Raw genomic sequence first — 19,910 nt, forward strand, 5'->3', positions numbered from 1 at the left:
TAGCACCAAATTTGCTATGCAACAGATAAGCACTAAAAGATCAGAGCAATCTGCCAGTGACTAGCCCAAATCCTACCGTTGGAGGAACTTCGGTGTCAGTGTTTGATGGAAATACCGACATCATTTATTGGTGTAAATCAACATAGGGCATGATATTGATTGCTTGTTACATCATTCAACAGCAATCTAAGCCATGATCAGTTTCGTTAGAAGGTGATCCTTCCAATATATGGTTTTCCACTTACTGAATATTTAAGACAACAAGAACAAGAAAGAGGGAAAGTTTTAAAAGGCAAAATCAGTTTCCCAAAATAACATTCCAAACGTATTTGAGATAGTAAAACAGCCATATTAAATGCTCTAAATATAGATACACTTTTGTAGACTGGTTGTCCAAAGATCAAACACAAATGAACATGAAATATAAGAAAACTCAGAACTGTCACTTTATCAATTAGTCTTCAAAGTTCAACTTGCGTATAATCACATCCAATGCCATCAAGACTCACAAGTCAAACCTGAAACCTATATTTATAGACCAGGCGAATGGCTAACTCATTAAAACCTTGAAAATAAATATAAACATACCAAATCTTTAACCTAAAGTTGTTTAGAATCTTAATAAACATGCACTAATGTCCTATTCACAACCTTGGTTTGTCCATTTCTTTAATCCTCAATCAAATGTTGATATCTAAAATTCCCCACAAAGTTATCCAAAATCTGCCACAAGCTAAGTATCCCTATCTGAAAAAATCGATCCAGGCAACCCATAAAGCATCCAAACATTAACAAAGATCAAATCAGCCATGCCTCTTACTGTGATAGTTTTGTGCATGGGATCAGAATGCATGTGTTGGCAGATCTATCAACAAAAACAAAAAGATAATCATTTGCATACTTATTCCTTAATACCCTGCCTGTAAAAGATACAAAAATGTTTACTATGATCTAGTACGAACCAAAAAGAACAGAATCCTTCCTTTCTAACCTTGGATTTACTAGTGCAACACAATTTACATCCTCTAACTAATCCTGCTAGTTCTATTTGCATCTTAGGCTAATACATACCCCTCTCTGAAAAAATGGACCCAGGCAACCCATTAAGCATCAAACCATTAGCGAAGATCAAATCAGCCATGTATCTTTCTGTGATAGTCTTTTTGGCATGGGATCAGAATGCATGTGTTGCTAAATTTATCAAATAAGACCAAAAACATAAGCATTTGCATGCTTATTCCTTAGTAGCCTGCCGATAAAATCTATAAAAATGTTTTCCTACAGTCTAGCAGGCACCAAAAAGAACTAAATCCTTCCATTCTAACCTTGGATTTACCAGTGTAACACAATTTGCATCCTCTAACCAATCCTGCTACTTCTATTTGCATCTTAGCCTAATATGCATACCTTTGCAAATGGGCTGCTATCCTACCAAAATCAAAATTACCCACCACTTTTAAGGTATGTATCTCCCTAATGAGTAGAAGCATCTGTGCCATTTGCACACACAACTAATCCAACCCATAAAGAAGCCCATCCTTGAAGTATAAGAGACCTCTTTTTTATAATTACCTTCTTGCCCTTATAGTTGGTTATAATCTTCTCAAATATATGACTCTAGTTCATAATATTCTCCATAGGCATCTTTTGTTAAGGGCTCATGTTGAGCCACTGCAGTAAGAGTCGATGTGAGCTTGTAAATTGGTGGCTTAGATAAGATTATCCCCCACAAATTGGATAATTCTTGCTTGTATTTGACCACCAAATGGAATTGTAGCAAAAATTTCATCCATTCATAATATCTTATAACTTGGTGCAAATCATTCTAGGCTTGCAAGTACCATAATAGTTTATGGTCAATAAGCATGATAGTTTCTTTTCCAAGCAAATAGTGCCTGTTTCTTCAAGGCCTGAACTAGTACATATAGCTTCTTTTCATTTACTGGATATCCCCTTACCCCTAAAGTAAAGACCTCTAAATGATTACAAGCCAGTCTTACGAACTTAAAACAAGATGGCACTGATAGCATACAGAGTGGCATCAATCTATATTATCAACTTTCAAAGGAAGCTGCAAATTAGGCAAGGCTAACATTGAAGCAAGGCAAATCTTAGCTTTCAATGCTTCAATCAATTCATCTAAACCTTATGCCACTAAGCAAGGCAAATCTTAGCTTTCAATGCTTCAATTGATTCATCTAAACCTTATGCCACTAAAAGTTCTTACCCTTGGCTGCAACATGACGTAAAGGAGCAACTATGGAAGGGAAATCCAGAATGAACTTATGCATATATGGAACAGTGCCTACAATACTCCATGTCTTGTGGTACCCTTTTCCATTAGCTAATTTGTGGTAGCCTACACCTTTATAAGATTCACTGTCGATTCTCTTTCTCCAAGTAAATGTACCAATTATTCCAATGATTCTTTTGTAACTCATATTTCTGCATGTTTCTCAAAAGCTCTTTTTCCTTCAAAACTAGAACATCATGTTCCTCCATATAGCACTAAAGATTAGAATCATATCCATATACACTATGAGTCACGTATTATAAAGTCCTTCAAAACATCTACCATCAAATGCATAAAAGAAATAAGTGCATTGCATAAACTAAAAAGAACTATCCATTCATAGAGACCTTCCTTGGTTTTGAACATGCTCTTCCCTATGGTAACCTGATTTTAGATCCAATTCATGAAATATTTTTCATATTGTCGATGGCCCAAGAAGTCCCATCTTTGGGAAAGTATAATGGTTCCTAGTGTTGATCTTATTGAGAGCCCTATAATATATACACATCCTCTAACAGCCATCCTTCTTTCGTAAGTGCTTCAACAAACCACAACGTGTTCCAACTCCTCTTGGAACAGATTCTTTTCCGTTGCTATCTGTTATTAATTATCAATGCAATCCAGTCTCGTGTAGAGAAGATTCTGTGAGCAAATGAATTTTATGCTGTGCCTCTCTCTCTAAGGACAGCCCTTAGGTTCATGAAAATCTCATAAAAACAATGCCAACTCATCCAAACCTTTTGCTTTCTTGTTAACATTAAAAATAGAAGAAAGATTATGAAATTCCATTCGACTTGTCTATCCTTCTACAAAAGTAAACAAAATTGACTGGTCTCAATTTTCGCTGTGTTTTGATGTCTCTAAATAATGTGAGGAACAGTTAAGATATACTGAGAGGAGGGGGTGAATCAGTATTTCACAGGTTTTTTTCAATTAAAAACACAATTTGAAAACAAAACGAACATATAGATCAACACCAAACAGAGAAATGCAAAATTATCTAGTGGAAAACCCTTTCGGGTAAAAAAAACAGGTTATAAGATTAAAAAAATTATTAGTTTCAAATAAGAACTATAACCCTTGTTTACAACAGTGAACTTCAACTAACTAATCAAGGCACCAACCATCAAACTGTCAAGGCTCCAACCTTCAACCTTCTGACAAGCACGAATTCTGAACATAAGAGGCCCCAACCTCCACAATATCAACAAAGAAAATACTAACTCAATAATACATTTCTCTGCACTTTAATATTTCTCAAACCTCTGACAGCTCTGCAAAATTTTCAGTTGAAACACAGCCCAAGCTGATTACTCACAGTTTCCAACTTGTTTTCATAGCACTTACTACATTGGTTTTGTTTCCACGGCATCACAATAATACTCATTGTATCAGCTTTACATCACACAAGCATCAGCACCCTTTTTATAAAAAAATGCTTCTATACTTTCGTTTATGCTGCTCGCGATTCCTTCCAAGCATCAATTTCGAGATGTCACGGGATACAGAATGATCTTTCAATATTTCATTATCAATGCTATATCCATCTCCTGTATTACAATAAGCACTTACATAATTCATAATTTAAAAAAAAAAACTTTAAAACTCAAAATCGACATTCACTTATTTTTCATGTTGAACACCATTTCCCAGCATCAAAAATTTTATATGGTCTTTAAAACAAATCTGACATCACACTTGAATGATCTTCTCTACAAAACACTGATGTAAAAATAGTCACCCAAAAAAACAGCTTTTTGCAAACCCAACACATCACAATTATGTTGTGCCATATCATCACATACTCTTTGACTCTCTTCAGATACAAACAGTCACACTTTATAATTCATAACTTCAATTTTTTTGAACACAATAAAAACATGTCCCTTCCCAATAACAAAGTCTTTTGGAACCCACTGCAACACTTTTGACACATTTTCGGCTTTTCGTTTTGTTTATATGCATCACTCTATATTTTTTATTTACAGTGCGACTTTTTTCAGCTCCTAAACATTTTGTCTCTTTAAATTCATGAACTCAACCTGTATTCCACAAGTAACCCTTTGTTGAAGGGGAAAAGACTGCTGGTGACTTGATTCTGCAAATTAAAGACTATTAAATTCTGATCTGCAGTACAAACAACCATAAGAGGATGACAAATACTCAGTGCATAATATCATTCAGGAAGTCGATGGAAAAATGATGGAATTTTCTGTCAACTATCCCAATACTTGGAATTGTTGCAACTTCACCAGGAGCTCTCACTGCCACATTATCATACATACCAACAAGGCATGCTAAGATAATGTTCAATAAATTTTTAAGAATACAAACACTGCTCATAACTAGTTCTCAAACATCAAACTCTATATGCTGTGAAAAACAAATATCTGATACAGAGTATTGAGAAAACTCATCAGACATTATAGAGCTGGCATGTCATAGACTTGCTGAATTTAACAGTTCAATTAAGTACTTATTGCCTCAGACATCAATGGCAAATTATTCAACATAATGTACTTGATTCCATCCTTGGCCCCTCAATACTTGTCCCATCTCATGAAAGCATCCTTAACAACAAATAATAACTCCCAAGAATAATATCAAATGATTAAGTGAAATTGCATCAGTCTCTACTTCATGTATATATTGATCATTCAGAGCAAACTGAAATATACATTACATGAATTTCAGGACCTTTCTTCATTCAATCAATACCCATTGGATGAGGACAGATATTTCTTCAAACCTAGCATCTTAACTACATCAGTTTATATAAATTTGCATTGAGAATCAAGATCTACGATGCAATTACCCATGTATTCTTCATTTGGTGAATAATTGGTTTGTTGCTTCTAGTTCCTTGTCTGAAATGATGGTCCTTGTGGTTCTGCATCCCTATTGATCATTTATATTCAAGTTATCCTCAATTTCCACCTGTTATTGAATGGTGACCATGGATTTTTTGGAGTCCTCTTTAGGTTTTCAAGCGCACTTCTGGATGCAACTTCCAATATTTATGATCAGTGTAACTGTCGATATTACAATGAGAATGATGAATTTCGTGGATTTATACATTGATGAGCATAAGTGTTGATCTTCTACCTTTATCTTTCTTTAGCTGGTTATTACTTTGATCTTCCTTGGAAGACTCTCGTCCACCCTTTTTCTTCTCTTCCTCTGTGGAATATGTTGAGTCACTTGCTTCATCTGGGTCCTTCAGATTTGAGATGATAATTCTCCTAAGATTAAAACACAGCCCACCTAGATACTTGATGAGGATATCCTCCTCTTCGTCAAGCAAAATGTGTTGTCTACAAGATTTGGTTGCAAAGTCTTGCACACTTTGCCCAAAACCTTGCCTAAAATATAGCCACTTAATCTTTTAATCTATTTCATGTCCAAATGAGTACAGATTTCTTCATAGAAAATCCTTCAAAACCTTCCCAACTTCACACTGTTAGTTTCCTTCTCTTTTTATAAGGACCAACATAACTCTCCCACCATACAAGCACATTACCACTCATTTTGAAGCAAGCAAAGGATATTCTCTCAGCCCCACCCACATTATGAATACCAAAATAAACCTCCATTAGCTTTAACCATGAGTCTAATATCCCTGCATTAACTTGTTCTTCAAAGGTCTTCATTTCTACTTTTGTTTAAACCTTGAATGGCATTGTTTCAGATTTTACCTCTTTCCCAGCTTCTGTTTCATCTAAAAATTATCACATTTTTCCTCTTCTCCATCACTTCTAATACCAAATTTCTTGGATAAAAAATGCACCAACACTCCGTAAATGACCGTTCTCGAGTCATTTGTGCTTGTTGCCTAGCCATGTGCTCCAATTGTTGGCAGATCCATTGTTAGCATTTCCTCTAAAATTCCACATGGTACCCCAAGGCAGACACCCATGCATACAAGTCCCTTTCCATTCTTACTTTTATTATACAGGTAATTCAAAAAATATTGGATGGATTAATGAATGAGAAAGATGCTCATATATAGTTTACAAAGATGATGTTTCTATTACAAAACAATCATTGTTATTAGAAAAAATCTAATAACGAAAGAATAAAGAATATTAGAAACACTCTAATATTTACAAGCTACACAATATTGACCATTAAAAGAATAATAGATAAAATATTCAAAGATATTATTCTAATACACTCCCTTAATGGTCTGCCAACTACATGAAGGAACACCCTATACTTAACAAATTTATCTATAAGGAGGGGCCTGGTGAGAATATTGGCAGTCTGGTCTAGTGTAGGAACATACTACAAAACCACAGATCCATTTTTCAACCAGTTGTCAAATGAAGTGACAATGAATCTCACTATGCTTGGATCGCTCATGGGAGACTGGATTTTCAAAAAGTTTGACCACCCCTTAATTGTTGCAGAAGAGGGCTGAAGGACCTGCCTGAGACATGGATATCGAAAAGTATCTTTTGAAGTCAACTATCCGACAACCTGCTTTGACTGTTCTCCGATATTTGATTTCCATTTGAGGCAAGAGACACAGCCTACAGCATCTTACTGGTCCGAGTGATAGTTCCTATGCCCAAACTGAAGACATAATGGGAAGTGGATTTTTTGTCATCAGCAGAGCCTCCCCTATGTAATGTCAAATATTATTTCAATAATTAATATTTAAAAATAATGAACAAATGAAATAATAACATATAATGAATTGTCATTAATATAATAATATATAATAATATTGATAAATTATAAATTATAATAATAAAATTGAAATATATATATATATATATATATATATATATATATATATATTACTTATCAGATTATATAATATAAAATATATACTGCTTATAGAATTCTTAATAATAAATATAATAAAATTATATATTAAATATTAAGCCAGTGATATCATCACAGGGATGGTGTCGTAAATCAAGCCTTGGAAGGACTCGATTATCATTAAGATAGAACTACTGATTGAGACCAATGTTTGTAGATAATAACAACAAAATTGCTTTTATATTCATCGATGAAGGATAACAATCCATGCCGATACTGATATTAACGAATGACTTAAGTATTTAGGTAAGAAACCAACCTAATAAAAACCTACTATGTTAATTCTCAATGGTATTAAATCGCGCAAGCTCAAGAGTCTCATTTTAGTTACAATAAAATTATATGATAGCCATCGAAGAAGGTGCCACCCCATGTCAAGAGTTTAGCACGGCCAAAGGGGCATGATTTTCCAATAGCGAAGGATACATATATAGCGATTAGACACAAAGTTTAGTTACAAAGAGACATCCATCTTTCGCTAAGTGGACAAAGGAAGGACTATAAAATACATATTTTTTGATTGAGGTCATAGAACAATATAAAAAAAGGCCGCCCAAAACATTAATCATATATGTCTCTGCCGTATGTGACCAGAATATATATATGGGTCACTGAGATGATGTTCACAGCCACATAATTTGGTAGTAACCGTATGAATTGGGAATAGACACTTGCATTGGATTGGAAAAGATAAATTTGCAACAACAAGACTAGCATCAGTGCTAAGGGTAGTGAAAAGGGATAATTCAGCAACAACAATATTATATAGCCATATCAGAAATACCAAGGTTCAACTCATAACTGCATACAAAGTTTATCAAGGTTTGATTCTCAACTGCATACAAAGTACAACAAAGACCACAATTGTGTAATACACAGATAAAAATGATTATCCTTCATATGTAAATTGCTAAAATAATCATTGACAAGTAATCTTTAGTATATGTACTAAGAATCATCAATTATAAGCAATTGGCGTCCATTTAAGATTTATAAAGGATCTTGTCTTAGAAAGGGAGTCTGAAATTAGAAAGAAGTCTTTGTGAGGAGCAATTACTCTCAAATCCCATAAGGCTCGCAAAGGGAAATTACAATGCATTAAATAAAAATATAACACACCTAAATCATCCACGCACATATCAAATTGTTAAATCAGTGATAGTCATTATATCAATATTAACTATAAATCAGGACAATCATCTGAGAAGTGATCTTACAACCAACCTAAACTATCCTTTTCATATTAGAAATCTCTTCCAATTGTTTTCAACCAGTAAATTGTCCCAATTTCGTAAGAGTAAATAACCAGGGACATTACACCAGATCCGAATTCATGTAACTAATGAATCTGGGACCTTTGGTTCGTCAATAGAGGGTACCAAAGTCTGAAGTGCTCTTGACATAGTGCATAATGGGCTTCATTGCAACCCAATGATTTGATGTAGGATATGCAACTCATTGCAAAGCAGAGATCAGGTCTAGTGACGCTCAGATAGATCAAACTACCCACTAGTTGCCTAAATGTAGATTCATTCTCAATAGGAGAACCATATTTGGCCGACAACTTCAAACCAAACCCCATAGGTGCAAATGCAATTTTGCAATTCTATATTTTGAATTTGTCAAGCAAAGCTCGTGCGTACTTAGATTGAGAGATGAAGATTCCATGTGACTAGTGCCAAACCTGAACACTTAGGTTGTAGTGCAAAACCCCAAGGTTGCTAATGTCGAACTACTGGCATAATTTATGTTTGATTTCTTGAATCAAAGTTGTCAAACTATTAGTGATGATTAGATAATCAACATACCTAGAGGATGATGTCACTGCAAGTTGTCTTGACATACAGATTTGAGTCAAAAGGATTACTGTAGAAAACTCTATGTGAGGTACCTATCAATTTGCATGTACCATGCCTGAGGAAACAGAGGCCATAGAGTGCTTTCAGCAATTTAAATACCTATTGTTCTTTGCTGAGAACCTTGAATCCAGTAGACAGCATTATCTACACCTCTTCATGTAAATCACCATTTAGGAAGGCACTTGTGATGTTCATTTAATGGACCTTCCAGCCACACTGAGTTGTCATGGCTAAGACTAATCTGATGGTGCTCATATTTTGTTGTCAAGCAAAGGTCTCCTCATAATCAATTCCCTTACCCTAAGAGAAGCCTTTGGCAACAAGACGAGCTCGGTACTTATCTAAAGTACCATCAACCTTGTATTTGACTTTGTGGACCCATTTGCATCAAGTGGGTTTCTTTCGTAAAGGAAGATCTGATATACCCCAAGTGTTATTTTCCAATAGACTACAACGCTCATTTTTCTCTTCTTCCTACTCAGGTATCCCTTTCGCCTATGTGTATGTTTGAGGCTCATACACATTGTGAATGTTGGCCATGAGAGCAAAGTTTACAGAATCATAAGGTCTACTCTTCCAAGCAGATGAGCTCATCATTTTAAGATTGCCAATTGTCTTAGCCCACCATTTAGGCCAAAGTAGAAGTGCCAACCTTGTAGGAGGTGCAATGGAATCGTTGTTATCAAACAAAAGATCGAACGAATCATGAGGAAAATCAAGTGGTGTAGCTACATGTCTAGGTGAGCCTGTAGGAGAAGAAACTAGAGGAGAAGAGGGAACGTGAACAGCTAGAACCTTCTTAGCTGAAGTCTTCTCATCAGGTGGACCTAGTGAAAAATGAACACCCAAGTCTTGCACCTTAAGAGAGTGATCCTCCCAATCCATAACTGGAGGAGAGAGCTGAAATGGCACTCCTTTCTCATTGAATACCACATCACAACCAAAGATGAGACAACTGGTCTCAATGTCAACCAATTGGTAGGCTTTGTGATTATCACTGTAGCCGGTTAGCATGAGTTTCTCAAACTTGGCATCTAACTTGGTGCATTTAGAATCAACAATCCAAACAAAAGCAATGGAGCCAAAAACTTTGAGATGACTGATTTTGGGCTTATAGTCTAACCTCGTCTCTTCCGAAGTTTGTTTCTTGATAAGCATTATAAGAGAGCGGTTGAGAAGATAGACAACAATGTGGAGTGCTTAAGCCCTGAATTTTGTTGAACCACTCTTGCGTTCAAGCCTAGATTGCGCCATTTCAGAAATCGTATAATTTCTACACTCAACAACATTGTTTTGCCAGGAATGTAGGGTGTTATTAATGGGCTCTTTATGCCATTTTGTTCACAAAAATGGGAAAGGAAGAGTAAAAAAAATTTCCCCAATGTCAATTCTAAGAATAAAAATATGTTGACCACACTCTTTTTCTACAAATGCTTTGGGTTTTTTAAACAAAATAAACACCTCTGATTTATGATGAAGAAGATAAACCCACATTTTAGGATTGAAATCATTGACACGAAGTGAAAAAATATACATAAGACCCAATAATAGAGGAGTAGCCATAGGTCCAAAGATTTCAGCATGGACCAGTTCTGATACCTTAGAAGCTCTTCAGGAATCTCCATCTAAAAATGGAGAGCAATGTTGCTTCCCAACTTGACACAATCTGCAAACTCCAAGGTTTTGGGTATGAATCTTCAGTAGTCCAGTGACAATATCTTCCAGAATAAGTTGAGAAAGATAGTACACATTTAAGTGCGCATACCATTGATACCCTAGAGTACTAACAAAGGAGCGTTTGGCGTCCATACCGACCTTGTGAGAATCACCAGAGGCAACAAGTCTGAATAGAACATGATCCTCAGGACCAAGGCAACAGTATACTAAGTTTCTGGATCAACAATACTCCACTAATGTGAGCTAAAGATCACATCTAGCTGAAGTGAATGTCTTAGACTTTGATTGCCTAAGATAGGCTGAGTTCCATTCCTTGAACATACATAGTACATCAAGAAAAATTAGTTTCCTTCCTTTAGACCGAATCTATATATTGCCCTTTCTCTCAACAATGTACTCTTCCCCACCTCCAAAAACAAATAAATCTGAGAATGCTTGGAAATCTATGAACCAATCTTAGCAATGAGTGAAGTGACATGAGGCCCCTAAATGGCTGAATCAACATACTGAGCATGAGATTTCACATGATTTTTAGGTCTTTGAGCCATGGAGGCATAAAAGGCAAACTCAATCTACCCAGTGTGCTTCGCTACATGTACTTTAGGTTGCTACCAGATTGCTTGGCTTGAGCAGCCAAGCATTTATGGCACTTTGACCTTCACATGACCAAACTTATGCGAGTAGTTGCAGTGAATAGTTTTCTTCTTTGGGCCTTCTAATGATTGAGCTTGCTAAGAAGACTAAGAAAACTGAAGAATTGGTTGAGAAAGCTTGTTTGTTGGAAGAGGAACTACTACCACTACCGAATTGTTGTTTTGAACAATCTTTTTGTGAAGGCATGATGCAAAGACCAGAAACATTACATCAGTATAAATGGAAGCAATGTTGAGTGTCTCAACAAAATGCTCATAGGAAGATGGAAGACTCTTCAAAGTGATCACCACCATATATTCTTCTTCCATTTTGCAGTCGATTGCTTCCAACGAATTGCAAATATACTTGATTTTATTTAGATGATCCTACACAAACACCTGTTCATTCCATCATGTGTGAAGAGCATGGTCTTCAAGAAGAACACATGGCTCTTATTAGAGGTTTCATGCAAGCCTTTAAGATGTATCTAAAATTTAGAAGCTGATTTGTCAGAAGGAACCTGCAATAGCTGATCATCAGTGACTGAAAGCTTGATGAGCATAACAGCTTCTTGATTTTGCTTATCAAATTTTCCCTACTCCTTACCTTTATCTTCAAGTCAAGTAATCTTGCCCAAACAATTTTGTCAAGACATTTGTATTCAAATATCGTCACCATACATTATTTCCAAGTATTGTAGTATCTGCCATTGAGTTTCTGACTCCTCTCAAGCTGAATACTCATCAAAGATGCCATCGCAAAATACTGAGGTCAAAGGTAGTTGACCAAATGGTGACACGAATATTGAGACTAATAAAGATCAAACAGGACAAGAAAAGGCATGCTTGAGCAAGATAGGAAATAGACATTGATTTTGAGGCTCAACAGCAAAGATCTGTGCACAGATCCCAAAGCAAAAATTTCAGACGAGCTCGAAAATTTTGACAGAGACCCAGAAAAGTTCATGAAAAGCCAATCATGACATTTAAAATTTTGATCCAACCAAAAATCAGATTACAGTTGAAGCCACGAACAGCATATGGAATAAGGAAAATCGAATCTGTAGGAAGAAGGCAACCAAGCAAATGGTCGTATTTGCAGAAAATTGGGCACAAAGAACAAAAGACAAGCTTGCATGTGAAAATGTCGTGATATATACATAACCATAGGAATGGTCATTCAGCACAGAAAAACCCTAGAACAAAGCTGTGAAACCTAGAGGACACGAAAATACAACCAGAAAATCAGGTCGTGGAAGAAAATAACTGGTGTGTTGCAGAAATAAATCTCATCATGCCACATGAATTGAGTTATGGACAGAAGAGACTGGCAAAACAAATGTAAGAACCAACCACTAAAATAACTGCACAGCGACAAAAGACATGTTTTCTATTAAAGAAAAATGGTAAGAAACCTTGTGTGAGCCAACAGATAGAATTGTGACCCAGAAACTGAAGAAGAAAATATGAAATTGTGTTTTTTCTTAGGTTGGAATTGCCCCAGACACTAGGACAAGAATTTAAAAAAAAAAATTAAAACTAATAATTTCAGAAAGAAATTATAAATTTTTCAAAAAGAATTCTAACACTGCTCTAATACCATATTACACAGCTAATTGGTAAAAATTTGAATGGATTGCTGAATGAGCAACATGCCCATATATAGTTTACAAAGACGATGTTTCTATTATGAACCAACCATTGTTATCAGAAACATTTCTAATAACGAAAGAATAAAAGAACATTAGAAACATTGTAATATTTACAAAATAATATTGACCATTAAAAGAATAATAAATAAGATATTTGGAGATATTAATCTAATAATTTTTTCAGGCCACTTCTGCATCTATCAATCTCTGGATTGCCAAGGACTAGTTTTGATTCTTTATGGACCTTGTCAATGTTAAACAATTTAATTCTGCTCAATTCCACACAGTAAACTGCACAAGTACCAAAATGATCTGTAATTTGTCAAGCAATTGACTGGAATTATGAGTCATGGAGATTTAAATGCTATCATTGTTTTGGAAGTTCCCATTTTCTATCAAGAAGTCAGTTCAATAGTGCAACAACCATAAAAACAATCAAAATGAGCACACAGAAACAATGTACAGTCATATTTTACCCTAAAATGTCTAGAAAATGAAGGAAGCCTCAGCTATAATAGCAGTGACTAGCTCATTTACATGATTTTATTACATAAAAAGCAAGTTACAAGGTGCGGATTGCAACCAATAAGTTGTTCTTGCTCTCTGAAAACTTTCCTTTGATCTTCAACTAAGTTTTCTATTCTACTTGATGCATACACACAATTCTCCAACCTCCTGACCTTTGTCTTTGTCTTCTACATACCCATTAAAAGATTATGGAAGACTTTCCCATTTACAAGAAGCTTACTTAAGTCAGTTGAAGCGCTAAAGACATAATTGTTCATTTCATCTTTACAGCTCTTTGTATCACAATGAAAGCACTACTTACTGATGCTTACAGTCGTGACCACCCAACAACAAAAAGTTGCCCAGGTGGTTACACAGCCATTATTGACAATTTTGAAAGTATCAGTTGAGTAAAACCATCATTCACAGCTTTATCAACATGGCCAGTGCTTACAGAATTTAAAGTTTCAAAGAAGTCTTCAATTATTGATCTTAATAACTTCTGGAATCCTTAGGGATCACCTAACGGCCAGTGGTTTCATAACAGCAATTTATGGTAAGGCTGCGAAAGGGAACCTGGGGTAATCCTCTTCTTTTGCAAAGTGATGAGGAAAAGCAAATAATTAGATCAAAGCTGAAGATATTTTTTAAGTACTCAATCTAGCATTTGACAACAACTGTATTAATTTTGGAAGTCTATGGTGACTTCAAATTAGTTATAAATACTATTGTTGAAGGGAGATGCCCTGTTTGGATGATAAAACAAATCATTTAGGACATTCACTTTTCAACCTCTTTTTTAGGAATATATCCATCAAGTACTTATATAAAAGTCAAACATGTTGACAGATTTTCTTGTAAGTAGTTGATGTCCCTGATAACCTTTAGGCTTTACTGATACATATATTAATTTCCATGGGCAATAACCATTTTCCCCTATATTTGTACAATGATAAATCAGAGTGTGGCATAATGAATGGACATGCAAAAGCTATGATGGATTCATTTCAGCAAATATAAATTCAATACAAATATGATTTGACTATTGAGATTCCTATATCCTCTGCAATGGCAGATTCCGGAGTGCCAACCTAATGAGTTTAGTTCAATATTTGTACAATGGGATGGACTACACTTTGAATCCCTAAGATCTAAGTCACTGCTAATTGAGTTTTTCAGCTTCAACTTTGTTTCTGGAATATATTTAATGTAGCTGGTCTTCTGACAATTAATGCACAATTTGGGTTTCCATGTTTCAGGTGGATGCACAAAGTGTTTTTTTTATCTTCTTAGGGATTCCCAGTAAAAGAATCAGTGGTAAGAGTTCCATCATAGAATTTTTAATCTGTCTCAGCTGTAGGGAAATCCCTCCAAGCTTTGATGTCTTTTTTTATGCTGCCATTTCCCTTCCCAGGTTTGCTGTCGCCTATTTGTCCTTAATTATAACAGGAATTCTGGCCTGAAGATGGCATTTTTATCCGAAATATGGTGTCTGGTTCAGTTGGCATCTTATACTTTGTTGAAAATGTAAGGTTTGACAAAAGTCTGAGAAATTCATTATCATTCTAAGCCTTATAATTTGAAACGGGCGTTCTGAACTGTTGATGAGAATGCAATAATTTACAAAACCAAACCTCAAAATATGTAATGTCATCTTCAAGCTTCAAACAATACAGTAAACTGCCCATATCAATGCTGGGAGGGATGGTCGCCTGAAGAATAAGAAATGAAGAGATGCTTCTAATTCAGGCTATGGAAATTGTAAACCTTTTGACAGCACTCCCAAAGGAAACAAATAAATAAAGTGACATAAATCAGGGCCCAATCGGAAAGAATGTGAGCAGAAAAGGAATCCAGCTGAAATCAAAGACGGCAAGTTAAAATCCAGAAAAACAGTACAAAACCAATTAAAAAAGAGCTGAGATAGAAAGAGCAGGCAGAAGATGAGTCCGTTCAGCTAAAGGCTGTGAGCTTCATCCAAGACTTGGAGAGCTACAAGAGATAGCGTGGGATCCATATTTTATTACTTTGCCTCAACCCATACCTCAAAGGTCTCTAGTAATACTGACTGTTCAAGAGTACAGAAATAAATGTAGATATTTAAACTTATCGATGTACTCATGATTCTTCCTGAAAATCCTGTAACATAGGCAGGAATCCTTTACATAATCTGTCAATTCCCTAATTGAAAAGTTCAATTTGTGTCTAGAAATCCCTTATGGTTGTTAAGTTTTTGTGCTCATGGTGTTTTAACTCTATTTTGTGACTTAAAAATCAACGTAACATTTCTATCATGATTGCCATATCAAACCCAGATATGTAAAATCTTTTAAATTTTGGTACAGGGCCCTTCAAATAGATAAGCCATGTACATAGCAAACCAAGCATCTTTTAAATTGAATATTTCCAAAATGATTTTAAACAAGAAATTTGCTATTAGAGGTTTCAAGCTTCTGCTATCTACTATAGGTAGCGAAAAAAGTTTCAGGGAAGTAGCTATTAACAATTCAATTTCTAAATTACTCACCCGAATATAATCAAGCATTATGGAATTAATTTTTACAGATTAAGAATCATTCAACAGATGCTATAACATCAAGCATTACAAGTCAAAAACTGAAAATAAATGCAAGGAAGATAGATCTTTGAAATGGTGAAATGGTTGTTTGATATATTTGTCACTCGTCATTATTTGATCCTAAATATGTGTTACATATGAAGGAAGCATTTGTCCTCAATTCCTGTGAATGGAAGAGCCATTTATAATACTTACATCACATGTAGAGACCCTTAAAACAAGTAAGACGATGTGATATTGAATAAGCTATTATACACTTATCTGATTTGTATTTATGCCCTAAATTTCTAGGTATGCCTGTCTCAGCCCCTGCAGGAGCAGGTGAACCCAGGATCGCACAGAGGCAAAATGGCCTTTAAAGGTGAAAAGACACCTTTTTCTTAAAAACCCTAGAACACAAAACTTAAGAAGTATAAAGCCTTCAACATAAACATAACTTACCTTTCACTCTAACTTAGCCAAACTTACTTTTTTCAAGAGCAGACTTTTGGGTGGTCAAGTGTTGCAAAGGTGTGAAAGAAAATTTCATATCTGTCAATGGATCAAACAGCTTGCAAGAAGGAGACTCGCCCTTAAAAGGTAAGTATATTTTAAGTTCTTTATAAATTCTTTACCAAACTTCCTATGTTAACTTTTAAAATTAATACTTGTTGTTTCTCTGTTTGTTCTTCATTTTTAATGTACAGAAGGGCTATATTGTTGGAACCTCATGTTACCGATTCAGTGCAGATCTAGCCTTTGGTTAATAGATTATTTATTGCAAGACTTGAAATTCCAGAGGATAGAAGAATCAGTTTTTGTAATCACTTTTATACATGGGATAAATGGTTTCCCTTAATGATTAAGCCTAGCATCAGGGTTTCAATCCATCTACCGAAGCTTTCTGTAAGATGCCTATATGGGTCCGCCTTCCTAAACTCCCTCTAAATCTTTGGATGGATTTTATTCTCGAGGAAGTAGGTGAAGCTTTAGGAGATTTCTTAATTGGAGATTCAGCCTCTTCTGATATGTTTCATTCTATCTTCGCTTTGATTCTTGTTGACATTGATGCCTCCAAAGGTTTGCCGGCAGAGATTAAAATTTGTACACCAAAGTGCTCTTGGATTCAAAAACTAGACTACGAAGGTCTTCCTTAAAGATGTAGAAAATGTTACAAACAGGTCACTTGGCGGCAAAATGTGACATTTTCGGAGTTATATCAAAGAGGCCCTCTTCATGGTGGAAGAGAGCATTGTTGAAACACTGTACAGTTACTAAAAATACAGCTGAGGAAGATGTGAATCCTACTGGTGGGATTCAGGGATCCATTGGTTGAGTTAAGGAGCAGGTTGTCCAGAATGGGGATGAGATTCCGGTTGTTGATTCTATTTTGCAAAAAGCAGTGTTGGCTGATATAACTGATTTGGATCAACAGCCTACAGCGGTTTCTAGACCTGCTGTAGCTGAACAACAAAGCATTGATGCTGCTGGTTCTGTCCAGCATGAAGCGGCTGAAGCAGTAAGAAAGGAGGCGAGGCTGGCCCTGGTCCTGTGGTTGGTGGTACTGGTACTGATCCGGTCATGGGATTTCAGCCTTGTGCTGGATATACGGAGCAACATTCTTGGTAGAATAAGGCAGTGATAGTTGAGAAGGATTGAATCCCAATTATTGGCAAGCATTTGAAGAAGTTTCCTCCTCATCTTGATATGACCCTTTGATCCCAAAAGAAGGAAGTAAAGGAAAAACTTAGTGTTTCCTTTAGTATTGTTATTAGTGGGATTTGTTTATCCCTTTCGGACAGTTTGGACGTAATGCTTATCTTTTTGTAACTGTCTTTGGATTGTTGGTCGTGGATAGAGCTATTCTTGACAATCCATTGTTGACCTATGTCGAGCTGCTAGACATGTAATGCTAATATATGGCAGCTGTTGTCTTGTCTATAGGGATTCGGGGCCCCTTCAAAACCTGTTTTTATCTTAATCAAAAACTTATCCCAGGGTGTTACTCCTTTTTCTGATTTTCATCATTTTTTCCAAAACATTTATGTATACGCTTAATTGATGTTCATAATGCATGCTGCTATTCAATTTCAGTGACCCAAGTGCAAGGGAGTTCTTACTTTGAAGACAAGTGGCAATGATCGAGCAGTTTTTAGGAGGTGAGGAACTAAGGAGTACAAAAGCTCATATAGTCAGGTGAAAAGTCACCTACATGTTCTGGCCACCCAAGGAATTGGATTTTGCCCAAATAAATGGGGGTTGCAAAGGAACAAACACTCGCATATACAAGGGAACAAAAAAAAGTGAATATTCTGACAGAGGGAGATGTAAACCGATCACATGAAACCACCCAGAAGGTCATCTTTTTAACTATTCCAACAGTCCCTGCCACACATCCATATATTGCAACAGTCTTCCCAAAAAGACAAAATCCCCACTTTCCCAAACAAGATACCCACTAGATAAAGCATTCCAAAATGAAGGTTGCATTATGCCAATGGACTTCTTTTCAACCGAGTCAGATCGCAGACTTGTAAAAACATAGTTACTACAGTTAAGAAACATCTACGAGTTACACAAGTCTAGATGGAAAAGTGTGGACCAACTGAAGGACTTTCTGAGACAATTTGTAGACAGAGAATATGTACTGGCATTAATTTTCTAAAATGTGTCATATGGGAAACATCTAAACAGAAAACTAAATAGCATAACTTACCAAGGGGACACTTAGTGTGTTCTTTTTTCTCTTTATATATGATGAGATTTAGTTGGCTGGGTAGCCATGGGTTGCCATATGTGTCACTTCTATCTTGGCTATTGACTGGTCATTTGCAATATCTATGTTAGATGATAAAGATGGAACTGTACTGCTTCTAGTAGTGAACAATGAAATAGATACAAAGCAGTCAAAGATGTGACTAAAAAGATGTCAGTGATTGATTAACAACTTGTGACTTGTGAGAGTTACATTACGTCCATTGACGATAAACATTGAAGTGACCAATAAACTAATTATATATGTATATGAGAGATTAAAACATGGGCCATATAGTGTCAATCTTGTCTCAAAACTAAACAACCATGCCTATCAAAATCAGCAACTAGTCACAAAATTTTGATAAGACTGCATTTTTTTTCACTGGCCAGACAAATACTGAGAACCAGAAACATTTTAAAGCAAACGAGTTTTTTTTTTCAATCACAGTGACTTCTAACAAATCTCTTTTTTTATCACTTTGTCCAAAAACTTAATATCTGCAAAACAATGTTTAATTTTAAAAAAAAATTAATCATTCTTTTATTTTTATATCACTATCATTATTCAACTGTGTAACTTTTGAGTCAAACTCATTGAATTATGTTTCATGAGTACTAGTTCACAAGAACCCACCTACCACTAATGAATTGATGAGCTAAAGAGGCTCTATAAGAAAAGGTTCACAAGACACAACAATTCCTGAAGGTTTGGCAAATGGGGAAGCAAACTAACTGATCTTAACCATGCTTGAGTAGGAGTAATACGGTAGCCTCTCAAGAAGACACAATGCTTCACCTATGTGAGCATCACCTAGATGGAATGACAGTTAAGTGATGTTAGTTTCGTTAGCTTTGGACAGCTGTTTGTCCATTTGCTATTATTTAGCAAGTAATTGTTTTGCTAACTAATTGGTTAGATTAGAAACAAATATTTGTTAATTAATTGACCACTTTTGGAAACAACTAGAAACCGACTTGGTTAGAGTTGTTAAGTTGTTTTAATCTCAACCGTCGATTGTAAATCAATCTCGGCCGTTGGTTTACCAACAGGAGTAGTATAAAAGGAGGTCAGGGGGGCATTTGGAGAATATGAAGTTTGGAGAAACGTTTGCAGTGTTAGCAAACAGTCTTGCAGTGTTAGCAAGG

At 35.6% G+C, this 19,910-nt stretch overlaps 1 protein-coding gene across 1 annotated transcript in view; it reads right to left on the reverse strand.

The window, feature by feature from the left end:
• The window catches only part of LOC149567579 (nucleic acid binding protein), a 101,101-nt gene that overhangs the window by 47,933 nt on the left and 33,258 nt on the right, over positions 1-19,910 (reverse strand). The window lies entirely within an intron of this gene.

This window comes from Cupressus sempervirens, chromosome 3 (genome assembly GCF_028749045.1).
Source record: "Cupressus sempervirens isolate cs-2001-9-10 chromosome 3, ASM2874904v1, whole genome shotgun sequence".
NCBI classification, from domain to species: domain Eukaryota; kingdom Viridiplantae; phylum Streptophyta; class Pinopsida; order Cupressales; family Cupressaceae; genus Cupressus; species Cupressus sempervirens.